At 39.5% G+C, this 13,141-nt stretch overlaps 1 protein-coding gene across 2 annotated transcripts in view; it reads left to right on the top strand.

Moving 5' to 3' along the window:
• The window catches only part of BAIAP2L1 (BAR/IMD domain containing adaptor protein 2 like 1), a 133,959-nt gene that overhangs the window by 28,067 nt on the left and 92,751 nt on the right, over positions 1–13,141 (top strand). The gene's annotated exons all lie outside the window — the stretch shown is intronic.

Here is a 13,141-nt window from a genome sequence, read left to right on the forward strand (position 1 = left end):
ATCTTGTCTTTTGCTATTCCTTTGACTCTCTAACAAGTCATGCAGTGCTCTTGAATACATTACGTTGTTCCCAATCGGCAAGTTCATAATTTAATAATAAAAAAAAAAACGAAGCATTGTTATTCAGAAATGTACTAGTATAACTCTGATAATGTCTACACCCTCTAATGTAATCAAAATATACGTTTCCCTCTTCTCTTCTGTACCCCATCACAAATGCTTCAATAAAAGAAAGTGACAAAAAAAAGAGGCTGTTATAGAAGGGAGTACTAGAATTGATACTGCTATCACTGCTTTGCATACCATATGTTTTAAAATGCACTAACTCCTTGCTCTACTTTCTGTATTGTTCTCTCATATGCCTCAATAAAAATAAAGATTGCCAAACACAGCCCTGGCCAATCAGCATCTCCTCATAGAGATGAATTGAATCAACGAATCTCTATGAGGAAAGTTCAGTGTCTGCATGCAGTGGGAGGAGATACTGAATCACAGGATGCTCGTGCACAGCAGATCTGAGTGGATGGAGCCTCCATCAACTCAGAAGTCCCTCTGGTTCACTCTGAGTGACTGCAACTGGAGGTGTTCCTAGCTTTCAATGTAAACACTGTATTTTCACAGAAAATACAGTGTTTACATGAGAGAGGCTGCAGGGAGCTATAGTTCTCACCTGAACAACCTCATTAAGCTGAAGTTGTCCAGGTGACTATAGTGTCCCTTTAACAACAGAGGTGTCTCAATGAGACGCCTGTGAATTGTTTACTTTCAGCCTGTGCTGGGAAAGGTGGGATTGCTTGCAAAGGCTGCAGATTGGAGGTCTGCAGCTTTTGAGAGCTACTTTTTTCATATAACCCCAAAGAAATCATGCAGGCAGTAATACATACATGTTTTCTTTGGAGATGAGGTCTTCTAAAACAATGACATCACTATTTAATGAAGTGTTAATTTTACAAAATGCAGAATGACCAGAAAACTAAAAACAATCTTTATTTCATTTTATGTAGTAATAATGATCTCCTTTGTGAAAACAATGTTGCACTACAGCGGTGTAGCGAGTAACTTTTTTTTAATGTAATTTGATCGTGGGTCCCTGACGAGGGTGCTAATGGGTTTTTATAGCAGGATATGGTGTTTAGAGCTATATTTCTTCTTTCTTTCTTTCTTTTTTCTTTTTTTTTTTTTTTTAGCACTTTGTTTAGGTGTTATGAGACCAAGGTAACCTGCTGAGAGCTTGCTCTTATCAGGTAAGGTAACAGCTCTCCAGCTTAAGAGCCATTATCAAGAATACTGGAGGATTTAATAAGAAACCCATTTCCTATTTTAGTAAAACAAATAGAAATTCTAAACTCTAAAAGAGAATCACACAGGAAGGTATAGCAGTTTCTCTGATTTTATGTACAACAGCTGATATTACCCATCAGAATATAAACACACATTGCAGCATTGACCCCCAAATATGGTTTAACTATGCCCTCCCCTTCTTACAGGGACACAGCGTAACCTGTGAATTTCACAATTATAGCCAAAATAGCCGAACAAAACATTGCTGACTTTTCCAGTGTATCTTTTATGTCCCAAAATGTTCATTTCACTTGGAATTCACAACAGGTTCGTGAGTAACTCTGTTATTTTTTTGGTCTTTACTTTAAAGAAAAAGGTACTCTCTGTGCGATGTCCAAACTAACAACCGCAAATTACCTAATATATATGTTGATAACCACGGCTGAACCCAAAGTGGTTCGCATGAGTAATTTAACTTGGTCATTGCTGCTTGAGGGAAAAAAAATCATAGGAAAGGGATAAAGACATCTTGTTTCATTACAAAATGAAACTGTGCCTAATTTTATTTATATACATAAATTAATATTATTTAAAAAATATATATATATATAATATATAAATATAATTTTTTTATTTTATTTTTTTTTTAACCAAATTCAGTCCATAGTTATAAAATGAAGCCTGGATTACAGCTGATAAATATAATTTTCTTATGATTAGAATAAAACATGTTAAAATGAGACTACTATGATAAAGACATCATATGAAGCCTGGGCACAGCTTGTTACTGAATATTATTTATCAAGTTTATTATTATAAATCATTTTGTAACCCCAGGAGCGCAAACATGGTTTGTTGCTTAGCAGTTTTTAACACATACCTGATGCTATGATATTGTAAAGAGCTTCAACATGGGACACTAATATTTATAGGGACACTACAGGCTGTCATTCTTTAGTGTATAGTTTAAAAATATGCAAAATCAATTAATTCAATTTAATGGTAAAAAAAAAAAAATCTTCACTTTTAAAGTTCTTCAATTTTCTGAAATACATCATCATCCTTGACCCACTCAGAAAGTAGCTTGGCCATTCCAGAGCTTCTGTACAAGATGTGGAGTTTGAACTGTTGGACATATTTATCCCAGCATTACAAGAGTTGGAATGTAGGGAGGAGTTACTTAGCACATTTCACAGCTCTCTGTAACCAGCCTCAGTTCTGTTAAGCGCAAGTGGCCTCATTGTAGTTCAATTATCAACTTTATGCTTCTGTTAGCTGAACTATAACTTCCAAAAATTATTTGTGATGACAAGTAAATTGTATCACTGCAACGGAGCAAGCAAGAAGGGTGTATTTACAAGTGGGGGTGGTGATGGTGGGAAAGGAGACGAGGTTAAATGAACACGGCACACACAAAAAACACTTCCGACTGCTTAAACGATTTATATGTGAAGAGTATGTCGTGTTTTTTTTTTTTTTTTTTTTTTGCAATTTCAATAGAACTCGCGACTTTTATAAATAAACCTTGTTTACTACTCCCTGGCTGTCAATCAAATGGCCGGTCCTGTTACTTCCTTGCTTAGCACAGTGGAGCTAAACTCGAGGCTGCAATTGTCCAGAGCCACCTGCTTTGCAAAGACTTCTGAGTAGTGATGTTGCGAACACAATGGGCAGGCGAATTTTAAAACCCACAGGGAGTCTTTCTGGCCACAATAGTGATGGAAAAGTTGTTTGAAGGGGACTAACACCTGGACTGTGGCATGCCGGAGGGGGATCCATGGCAAAACTCCCATGGAAAATTACATAGTTGATGCAGAGTCTGGTTTTAATCCATAAAGGGCATAAATCACCTAACATTCCTAAATCACAATGGATATGGATTGACACCTGACATATGACATATTGACACCTTGACATATGGATTGACACCTGTCCTCAGAGACCCTGATACACACTGACACAGAGCAGAATAGGGACTGTTCCCCCTACATAGGGTCACTTGGCAGATATGGATTGAAACCTATCCCAAGGATCCCTGATCCACACTGACACAGAGCAGAATAGGGACTGTTCCCCCTACATAGGGTCACTTGGCAGATATGGATTGAAACCTGTCCTCAGAGACCCTGATACACACTGACACAGAGCAGAATAGGGAATATTCACTAAATGCCAAACATTGTTATACAGGGGAATATTCAGTAAATAAGGATAAGGGGGGGACCTACAGTCCTCCCCCCCCCCCCGGCTCCCACCCCTGCGCGGTGGGTGGGGGCCATAAATCACAATGGGGGGGACCTACTGTCCTCCCGCCCGCCCCCACCCGTGAGCGGTGGGTGGGGGCCATAAATCACAATGGGGGGGGACCTACTGTCCTCCCGCCCGCCCCCACCCATGGGTGGGGGCCATAAAAATAATGAGGGGGGGGACCTACTGTATGATGTTGTATCGATCAGGTAGTGTAAGGGTTACGCCCGCTTCACAGTGACAGACCAAACTCCCCGTTTAACACACCGCAAACAGTCCATTTGCACAACCGCAAACTCCCCATTTGCACAAGGTTGGATACCAAGCTAGCCATGTCTGTTCCTTGTCCTCACTGATGTCATTGAAGGTCTCTTCCTCCACCCAGCCACGTACAACACCAAGGGTCCCTGAAAGTATGCTAATAAACTGAAAAAAGAAAAAACTGGCATAGGAAAAGGTTAGACAACTATAATAAAGTGATACCTACAAATCCTAGTGAGCATAGGTGCATAATAGAGGGAGAAAGGGAAAGCAGAGTAATGCTTCCGAATACCGTGGTTAGTACCCTTTGTTAAAGTAAATTCATTAATGGACAAAAGTCTTTATTGTATCATTTATAAATAACAAAGGGATACTATACTCATTCCCCTATAGTGGCTAATTGTGTTATAATGGTAATACTATTACCTATTATATAATATTGCAGGGGCAAGGAAATTCCCTCTAAATAGATGGGTATAGGCAGAAAGTATGAAGACCGGAGTGCTAAAGTGTCAATAAGGTGATATAAAGTTAAATGTATCAGAGACACACAGACACCCTTTCTCTTAGCTAGTTTCCAGAAATGCTGGATAGGTAGAAGGGCTATAAAGACTCTAAGAGGTCTAAGAAGAATCCTCTAAACTAGCCCTAATCTCCTTAAACACCTTCAAGGGTGTTCTAAGCTAAAGCTCAATCTAAACGTTTAGATGACTGCCTTATTTCCCATCACAGATGCTGGCTAGGAATAACACTGTGCAAGACAAAGAGTGGGTCTAAGTGCCCATAGTGCAGTAAAGTGTCCCTAGTGAAGTGAAAAAGAGAATAACGAGCTAGCGCCCAAGAGAATAACGAGCTGGCGCCCTGTCAGGGGACGTGTATATGGCATCGATTTTAGGAACCGGGAGATGGAAAAAGATGTTTGGTCGGTCCTCCTACTTCAAATTTGGGGCACTGCGCGGGCAATCTAATGTGCCACCAGATAGGAGTGGTGTGTTAAGTAGTACTATTCCTATCAGTTTAATCCCTGTTATGTGCCTCTTTTTTGGTTTGGTTTTTGAAGCCACAGTGCAGCACCAGAGGGCCGAAAAATTAGGCATAAAAATTGATGTTTGTTTCCCAGGCAGAAAGTGCCCTAAAACATTGCGGCTTGAACCCCTCCCCCCTTCCAACCTCCCAAGTGATGCTGTTTAGGAGGGGCAGTCCCTATATTGGGCCAAAATCCATCTGTCTCTCTTTTCTATCTTACTGTCCCTCTTTTCTAGGATCTCCATATTGTTGGTGTGTCTGAGTGTATAACAGAGCTCCACAGCAATAACTAATCGCAATGTGTATTTAAACTAAAATAAAAGTGTTTAGAAATCAGTCTGTGTAAATAAGATACATTGTTCTTGTTCTAAATTAAATTTTGGTTGTGTAAATTGTTATTACAAAGTCACCTAAAATTTCTCAGACCAGCTCGGCCGCTGACTTCGACCCCACTCACACTCCTGAAATGAAAGTGTCCCTCTTTGTCTATTTAAAATGTTGGGAGGTGTGCAATGTGCATACATATCTGCCTAATTAGAAACCCTTCTGCTCCGTGTGATACTCTTGTGTTTGTGAAACACCTGTTGGCTTCCAACATCTGTGCAATGATTCATATGCTGCAAGTAGGACAATACAGTGACACTTCCTCTGTATCCATGGTATAGTAATTATTTTTGGGCCAAGGTTTGCTTACTTTGTAATCTGAATTACGTAAGACGTAAACTCCAAAGAGCACTGTTGCTCTGGCAGTAGAATGATCCCTTTGTTTGCTTTTCACATGGGGTCTTATCTTTTACTCTTTACTATACCTTTAACTACATACATTCAATGCCCTTGATGTTCGTACATTTGATGCTCATTCTCCCTATTTGAATCCTTTTTTTTATTTTTTTTGGTGGAGATGTAAGGACTGTTATGGTGTGCCGTGGAGGTGCGTTTTTATACTTGCCTTCACTGCATTTCTTATCCCAGTAAATGCTTTAACAGGATTTTTCTAGGGTGAGGGGGAAAAGCAACTGTCCATTTCAAAAGAAATCCTAATTTAAAAGTATATCAGAGTTTTGTGCTCAGTTGTTGCTAACATTTTGATATTAGCCAGCCAAACAATCGTATTGGGCACCAAGGTGCAACCAGATCAGGGGTAGGCAAGCTTTTAGCAGTACCGTGCCGAAATAAGATTGTGATGTCCCATAGTATGCCGGTCCTTTTATGTTGCAGTATTCTGCTTGTGTTATTTATACTGCACTTAAAGAAAAGGTGATCCCTAGCCAAATAGGTTTGAGAAACACCAGAAAAGGAGTTCTATGATTGCAGTACTATGTATATGCATTAAAAAAACATTTTATTGTAGGGCATAAACTGGCGCCAGAGAAAAAAGGAAACTTAAAGGACCACTCTAGTGCCAGGAAAGCATACTCATTTTCCTGGCACTAGAGTGCCCTGAGGGTGCCCCCACCCTCAGGGACCCCCGCCCGGCTCTGGAAAGGGGAAAGGGGTTAAATCTTACCTTTTTCCAGCGCTCGGCGGAGAGATCTCCTCCAGCTCTCCACCTCCGATCCTCCTCTCCTCCTCCTGTCGGCTGAATGCGCACGCGCGGCAAGAGCTGCGCGCGCATTCAGCCAGTCACATAGGAAAGCATTCATAATGCTTTCCTATGGACGCTGGCGTGCTCTCACTGTGAAAATCACAGTGAGAAGCACGCAAGCGCCTCTAGCGGCTGTCAATGAGACAGCCACTAGAGGACATAGGGGGAAGGCTTAACCCATTCATAAACATAGCAGTTTCTCTGAAACTGCTATGTTTATGAAAAAATGGGTTAACCCTAGAAGGACCTGGCACCCAGACCACCTCATTAAGCTGAAGTGGTCTGGGTGCCTAGAGTGGTCCTTTAACAGATCCTATGCTTTTTTTAAACCACAGCACTACTTGATGTGTTCACGGGGTGGGGGAGATGGATCCTACTGGGAATTTAGCCTATGCTATACCGAGGAGCTAGGAATCTATATTTGAGCAGAATTTTTTTTTCGTTTGAGTGTAGAATCTATACCACAGTATCTTTAGATAGCTGCCGTAATAGATACAGTCTCCCCTGTGTGCTTATAGTTGTGATGGTGTTTTAAGTTTCCTTTTTTCTCTGGGGCCAGTTTATGCCCTACAATAAAATGTTTTTTAATGCATATACATAGTACTGCAATCATAGAACTCCTTTTCTGGTGTTTCTCAAACCTATTTGGCTAGGGATCACCTTTTCTTTAAGTGTCTCTGTATACATACAAGGGTTATCCCCTAGTGGAGTTCTATGGACACACTTTAGATTCCGCAAATTCAGGGAATCTTGTACTCTTTTGTACTCCTTTACTTTATTTATACTGCAGTTGCTTTGTACCATTGTATTTGTGTATATGATCTGTTATATTGTATATGTTGATGAGTAGTTTGTGGTATCGTTTCCCTATGAATGTGGGCTGTGTATGGGGGCTGCTTGTGGAATTGTGTGTGGATGGATATGTCACATTGTGTGTGTGGTAGTGTGTGTATGTTTGGGGTATTGCATGTGAGAGGCTGCATGTGGGTTTGTGTGCATGTATGTGAATTGTTAGTGGTATTACGTTTGTGCCGATTGTGTGTATGTTTGTGTGTGGGCTATTTGTATTATTTGTATGAGGGGAGGGTTATTCTGCAGCTCTGTGTATATCTAGCAGTGTGGGTGGCTTCCCTGGGTTCCAGTGGGGACCAGGTTGGCCAGGTTCAGGTCAAGGACAGGAACTGCAATATCTGTGGGCTGCTCTACTACAGTGTTGATTCCCATTCACAAGTGCTGGGAGAAAGTGATCACCTCTACGTGCTGCAAGCATAAATTGAGGATTGTCCTTCACCACCTTTTCGTATTAGCAGATATCTGAAGTTTCCCTGGGACTCCTGATAGGACAGACCCTGTTTGGCTCTTGAAGCCTTGGGTGCCGTGCGTGGCACACATGCCCTAGTTTGTCTACCCCTGAACTAAAAGCTGCGCGTATTATCCAAGTGTCCCTGTTTTTGTCCCAGATCCCACTGTCTTTTCTATCCCACCCTCTTTTCTAGGCACTCAATTTTGTTTGTGTGTTCCAATGTATAACAGAGCTTCAAAAGTGATAGGTACTGTGTATTTAAATTACAGTACACATTTCATGTCTAACAGGAAACACTAAGAAGGCGAGTACTTTCTTGGTTAGTGTTGTCTCTCCGTTATTTGTTTTGCCGGTATTTAGATATATTTTGTTTACTACATGGTGCATTTCTATTAAATCTTTCCACAATAAATAAACCACTATAAGGACTATCACTGTGCATTACTTTGGAGATTCTAGAGAGTGCAATACATTCCTAATTTTTCATTCAACGTGTAAATTGGATACATTGTTCTTGTTCTGAATTACATTTTAGTTGCATTAATTGTTATTAGTAAATCACTTAAAATTACAGTGAATAGCTCATCACCTGGCCACACATACTTTATCACCCCTAAAATTAAAGTGTCCTTTTTTGTCTGTTTGAAATGTTGGGCGGCATGCCTACGACATCCATTGTCTAATGCCAAACAATCAATGAACATTTAGGGATGTCTGTTCTTTGACAGCAGGATAGTGTCCTGAACTGGCATTCTCCTTAATTACCTTGTATTTTGACATTTATTTACTTCTGCTTGACAATATTAAAGGAACACTATAGGGTCAGGAACACAAACACATATTCCTGACCCTATAGTATATAAACCACCATCTAGGCCCCCCTTGCCTTCTTAAATATAGTAAAATATTACTTTTATTTTAGTCTGTAGCTGCTGGCACTGCCCCTGTCTGCCTCTGATCTGCCTGCTTGGCTGACATCATCAGAAGTGGTGGTCTGAGCCAATCACAATGCTTCCCCATAGAGTCAGGGGGTACAAGTCAAACACAGCCCTAGCCAATCAGCATCTCCTCATAGAGATGAATTGAATCAATGCATCTCTATGAGAAACGTTCAGTGTCTGCATGCAGAGGGTGGAGACACTGAATGGCAGTGCTGCTCACTTTGCAGCACTGCCCCAGGAAGCACCTTCTGCAGCAATCTGAGGAGTGGCCTGGGCTGTAATGTAAACACTGCATTTTCTCTGAAAAGACCGTGTTTACAGCGAAAAGCCAGAAGGTAATGATTCTACTCACCAGACCAAAAACATTAAGCTGTAGTTGTTCTGGTGACTATAGCGTCCCTTTAAAATCACTCAATGTTTTCTTCCAATCTTTTATTTCCGCGATGCAGGGGAAGGGACGATGGTGCATTAATTTACTTGCGTCCTAGGTCTATCAGCATTATTTACTAAAGTGAGAGTTCAAATTGAATTTCAAATGTAAGGCAAGAGTAGCTGAACTGAAAGCGTAGCTGAATATTTCCAGTTTGACTATTTTGACCTTAGATTTGAAATTCACTTTGAATTCACCTTGTCTAAGTGAATAGCCCTGTATGTTTAAGTAACCTGCTTTGCTCTTATTTTTATTTTATTTTTTACGGGCTGATGGGATTTATAGAGGAAAAACAGAGAGGTGTTTTCCTTGGAATTTGAACTCCACTGAGCTTAAGAAGTAGAAAAAATGCACTTGTCCTTGGTAGGAAGGTAAACACAAATCTTCAGACCGGTGAGATTATAAGATAAACCTTATCTCCGTGAAAATATGTCCCAGCAGAGCGTGGCGTCCTGAGTCAGATTCAGGGCACAGCTGCAGCTGCTAATTTGCATTGTTGTCGATGTTTCCATAAAGCTGTATCATTTTGTAATCTATTCTGACAAGGCCTACCCTTTCCCTATACAGTAAAGAGTGCCTAGCTGTTATTTTGCACAGATATATTTTATAGCGGGCGCATCTAAATTTGAAGGATATTTATTTGTGAACATAAAAATGTTAGCATTACCCTGCCTGCTTGAGTTACTCTCCTAAGCAGCAGATGTTATTTACAGTGGTTATAGTTGGTTATCACAGTAGTTGTGGGTAAAGTACAGTGATTTTTAGCTTGTATCAGCACGTGAAGTAACAACACAGAAGTTGGCAGTTTTCCTTTAACACTACCTTTTTTTTTTTTTGTGAAATGCCAGGAGAGGAACTGGGGTGCGAGAATTGCACTGTCTTTGCATGCTCAGCCCCTCTTCCATTATGTCTATTAAGGAAAAGTAACTGAATGAATGGCTGTGGTAGCATTGCAAATAGCAATTGCAGCTGGGAATCTTACCCCCTTTCAATCTTGTCTTGGTGTACCCCGATATTTGGGGACCTTAAAGGGTGTTAGTCTCACACAGTGCAATACCACCTCTGTGTTGCTGAACAAATTGGCGGATCACGTTCTCAAATCTAATATTGAGCGCTGTGAGCAGACGGTGAGTCTTGGGGTCTGTCAGTGTCAGTGCTCCGCTGGGATATTGGGATTTATGACTTCTTAGAAACCCTTTAACCCCTTAAGGACACATGACATGTGTGACATGTCATGATTCCCTTTTATTCCAGAAGTTTGGTCCTTAAGGGGTTAAAGTCATTGCTTTTCTGTAAAACCTGATTCATAATTAGATTATCATGCTTTCCAAAAGTAAATTAAAATCAAAGGGTACACACCAGGATGCAGCCATAATATTCTATCCATAAATACAAGAACATTTTTCATTATATTTTGCTTTTAACCTAGAGAGCGGCCTCCGGTTTTCTTTGATTGTTTTGCAATAAAGAGGAGATTTACGTCCGTTTTAGTCCTGGGCAGTATGATTTACACTGCAGGCAGTGATACCTTTTAGTGGATTAACAACATAATCTCTCTAGGTATTCAGTTACATATGCTTTTTGACGTGGAGTTGAAAATGCACAAATAACATGGGTAAACTCAAAAGCTTATGCAACCCAACACCTTGTTTGACCGTTGGTCCGTTCACTAACAAGTGTTACAGCCTATTGCTATAAAAGGACACGTCTGTGTTAACAGGAGACAGCAAAAACCATAGCCTCCATAGCGGGTTGTAGCGGTTATGGTACTGTGACACTATATAGATAAAGTCTTTTTTTTTTCAAGCAAATTCTAAAATAAAAAAAATAAAAGTCACCTAAAATCTGTGCTCTCCGCTCATGGCATCACAAGGAAGAAACTCCCTGATGATAATTCTTTTCAAATATTTTTTTATTGAAAGATTTTATATTTTTCAACAATGAACACATAATAAAATTAAGGGTATATATGTTTACATAAACAAATATTTGAAGTACACATTAATAATATATATATATATGATTAGATTATTATTTTACTTGTATTTGACAATATAAACTTTTTAAGGGTGATAAAGAAAAAAATCCAAATGAAGCAATATGAGAGGAAAAAAAAAATAAAAATAAAAAAATGGGGAAATGACTGGATCGAGGTGGGGCGGGATCTGCTAATGATAATTCTAAGTTTGAAAGGCATGCACTGAAGGTACATATAAATTAGAGGCCCAAGCCTTTATGTCAGTCGCCTCCAGGCTAAGTCTATGTCTGCCATCTTGCTGCTGGTGCAGCGGAAGAGACATGGTGAAGAATCAGAATTATATGTTAAACAAAACAAAAATAAGAATCCAAATTGTTTGTCCCTGCGCTATTTTCAAGCCATTTAACCAAGCACATGTTTTGTTAGATGGCCTTGGAACGGCTAGGTAAAGGGATGCAGACGGTCACATAGCCCCCTGTGTAGGTGTCTGTGCACTTACTGCGTATCTGCACTCCAAAACAGGGCACCGTTCTGGTGTAAGGATTTTCAGAATGCACCACACAATATACCAACATGTCCCTGGGCAAACCAAGACACCTTGTCTTACTTTCATCCGCACAAATTTTAAATAGATTATGGGCCGGAAACTGCATTCATGTAGTAACAACTTAAGGGGTATATGAACAAGCTACTGTGATATATGTAAAAGCAATCAGGGGAAAAAAACGTCTTCAAGAAATGTGTATCTGTGTGTATCTTGACATGCGCATAGTTGTCCTTTTTGCATGTCATAAAACCATAACCTTAAACCCCCCAAAAAGACACCGACACCAGATTTAAAGTGGATTAAAATATCACGACTTTAATAATATATATATATATATATATATATATATATATATATATATATATATATATATATATTTAAATATATAAATAACAAAATGGGTCATTACCAAACATACCAAATTTTAACATCGACATATAATTCAACCCAACTTTTAACAGTACTATACCCACTGACAATGACCCATAACATAAGCTAACAATAATCTATATAACAAGATATGAATAACATAACACAAGACACAGCCACAACATGCATCATACGCCAAGTGATTTAACATTGTAGGGGTATACCGACATACCCCTACTCACCCAGGTTGATAAACCACATACGGGCTCCAACCTACAAATTAACAAATTCAACCATGTGAATATTGTTACCAAACTTCCAAACATCACAGCTACCAAACCTACCCCCCCTCCCCCCCCCCCTCCCAATGTCTTATCCAGCCCCTGTGACCAAGCGGGATAAAAGCAGAAAATACCATAACCCAAGAAATAAGGGAGGGGAGGGTGGGGCAGGTAAGTATAGCTAATTAAAATGGCCCCTAATCTAAAATGTCCGTTATTAATAACTGATTTTAAATTAAGCCTGGCCCCCACAACCACCTAGCCAATAAACACCCAACACTGCATAAGCATGCCTCCTGTCAACGCCGATTCCCTTAGCTTTGCTGGTCCCTGGGCTACATTCTGTTGCCCAGAGAACTTTGCCACGTATGCTCTTTTTAACAATATAATATTACAAACCTCATATTTGGGTTTTTATTCTATTAGTAGATTTTGTTTTTTGCAAGTCCCCGTTTAGTAAATAAACCTCTGTTGTCTTTCAGTTGTATGTGTAGAGGTTAGTACACCCACATGTAGATCAGACATCAGGTCCATTTATAAAGTTGAATTACAAGCTTAGTTTCAGATGCCATTGTTGGGAGTGTTTCTTTGACGTGCTTGTTTGTGATTTTTACAGAGTAGCATGCTACGTGTTTAAAAAGAAAAAAAGAAAAAGAAAGAAAAGATATGTTTCTATTTTGAATAAATACTACATCATTTGTACAATTATGTTTCATTTACTTAATGATGTAATTGATTTTGATTCCTTCTTCCAAATGTTGAGATAATTACATTTCAGATAGTTATTTTTTATTTTTATTTTTTTACATTTGTTTTGATTTATGTTGTATACATTAATTTCCAGTTTGCAAACTTTGTATATGGTATAACTCACTGTCTCAATTATGATTAA

Source organism: Pelobates fuscus, chromosome 8 (assembly GCF_036172605.1).
Source record: "Pelobates fuscus isolate aPelFus1 chromosome 8, aPelFus1.pri, whole genome shotgun sequence".
Classification (NCBI taxonomy): Eukaryota; Metazoa; Chordata; class Amphibia; order Anura; family Pelobatidae; genus Pelobates; species Pelobates fuscus.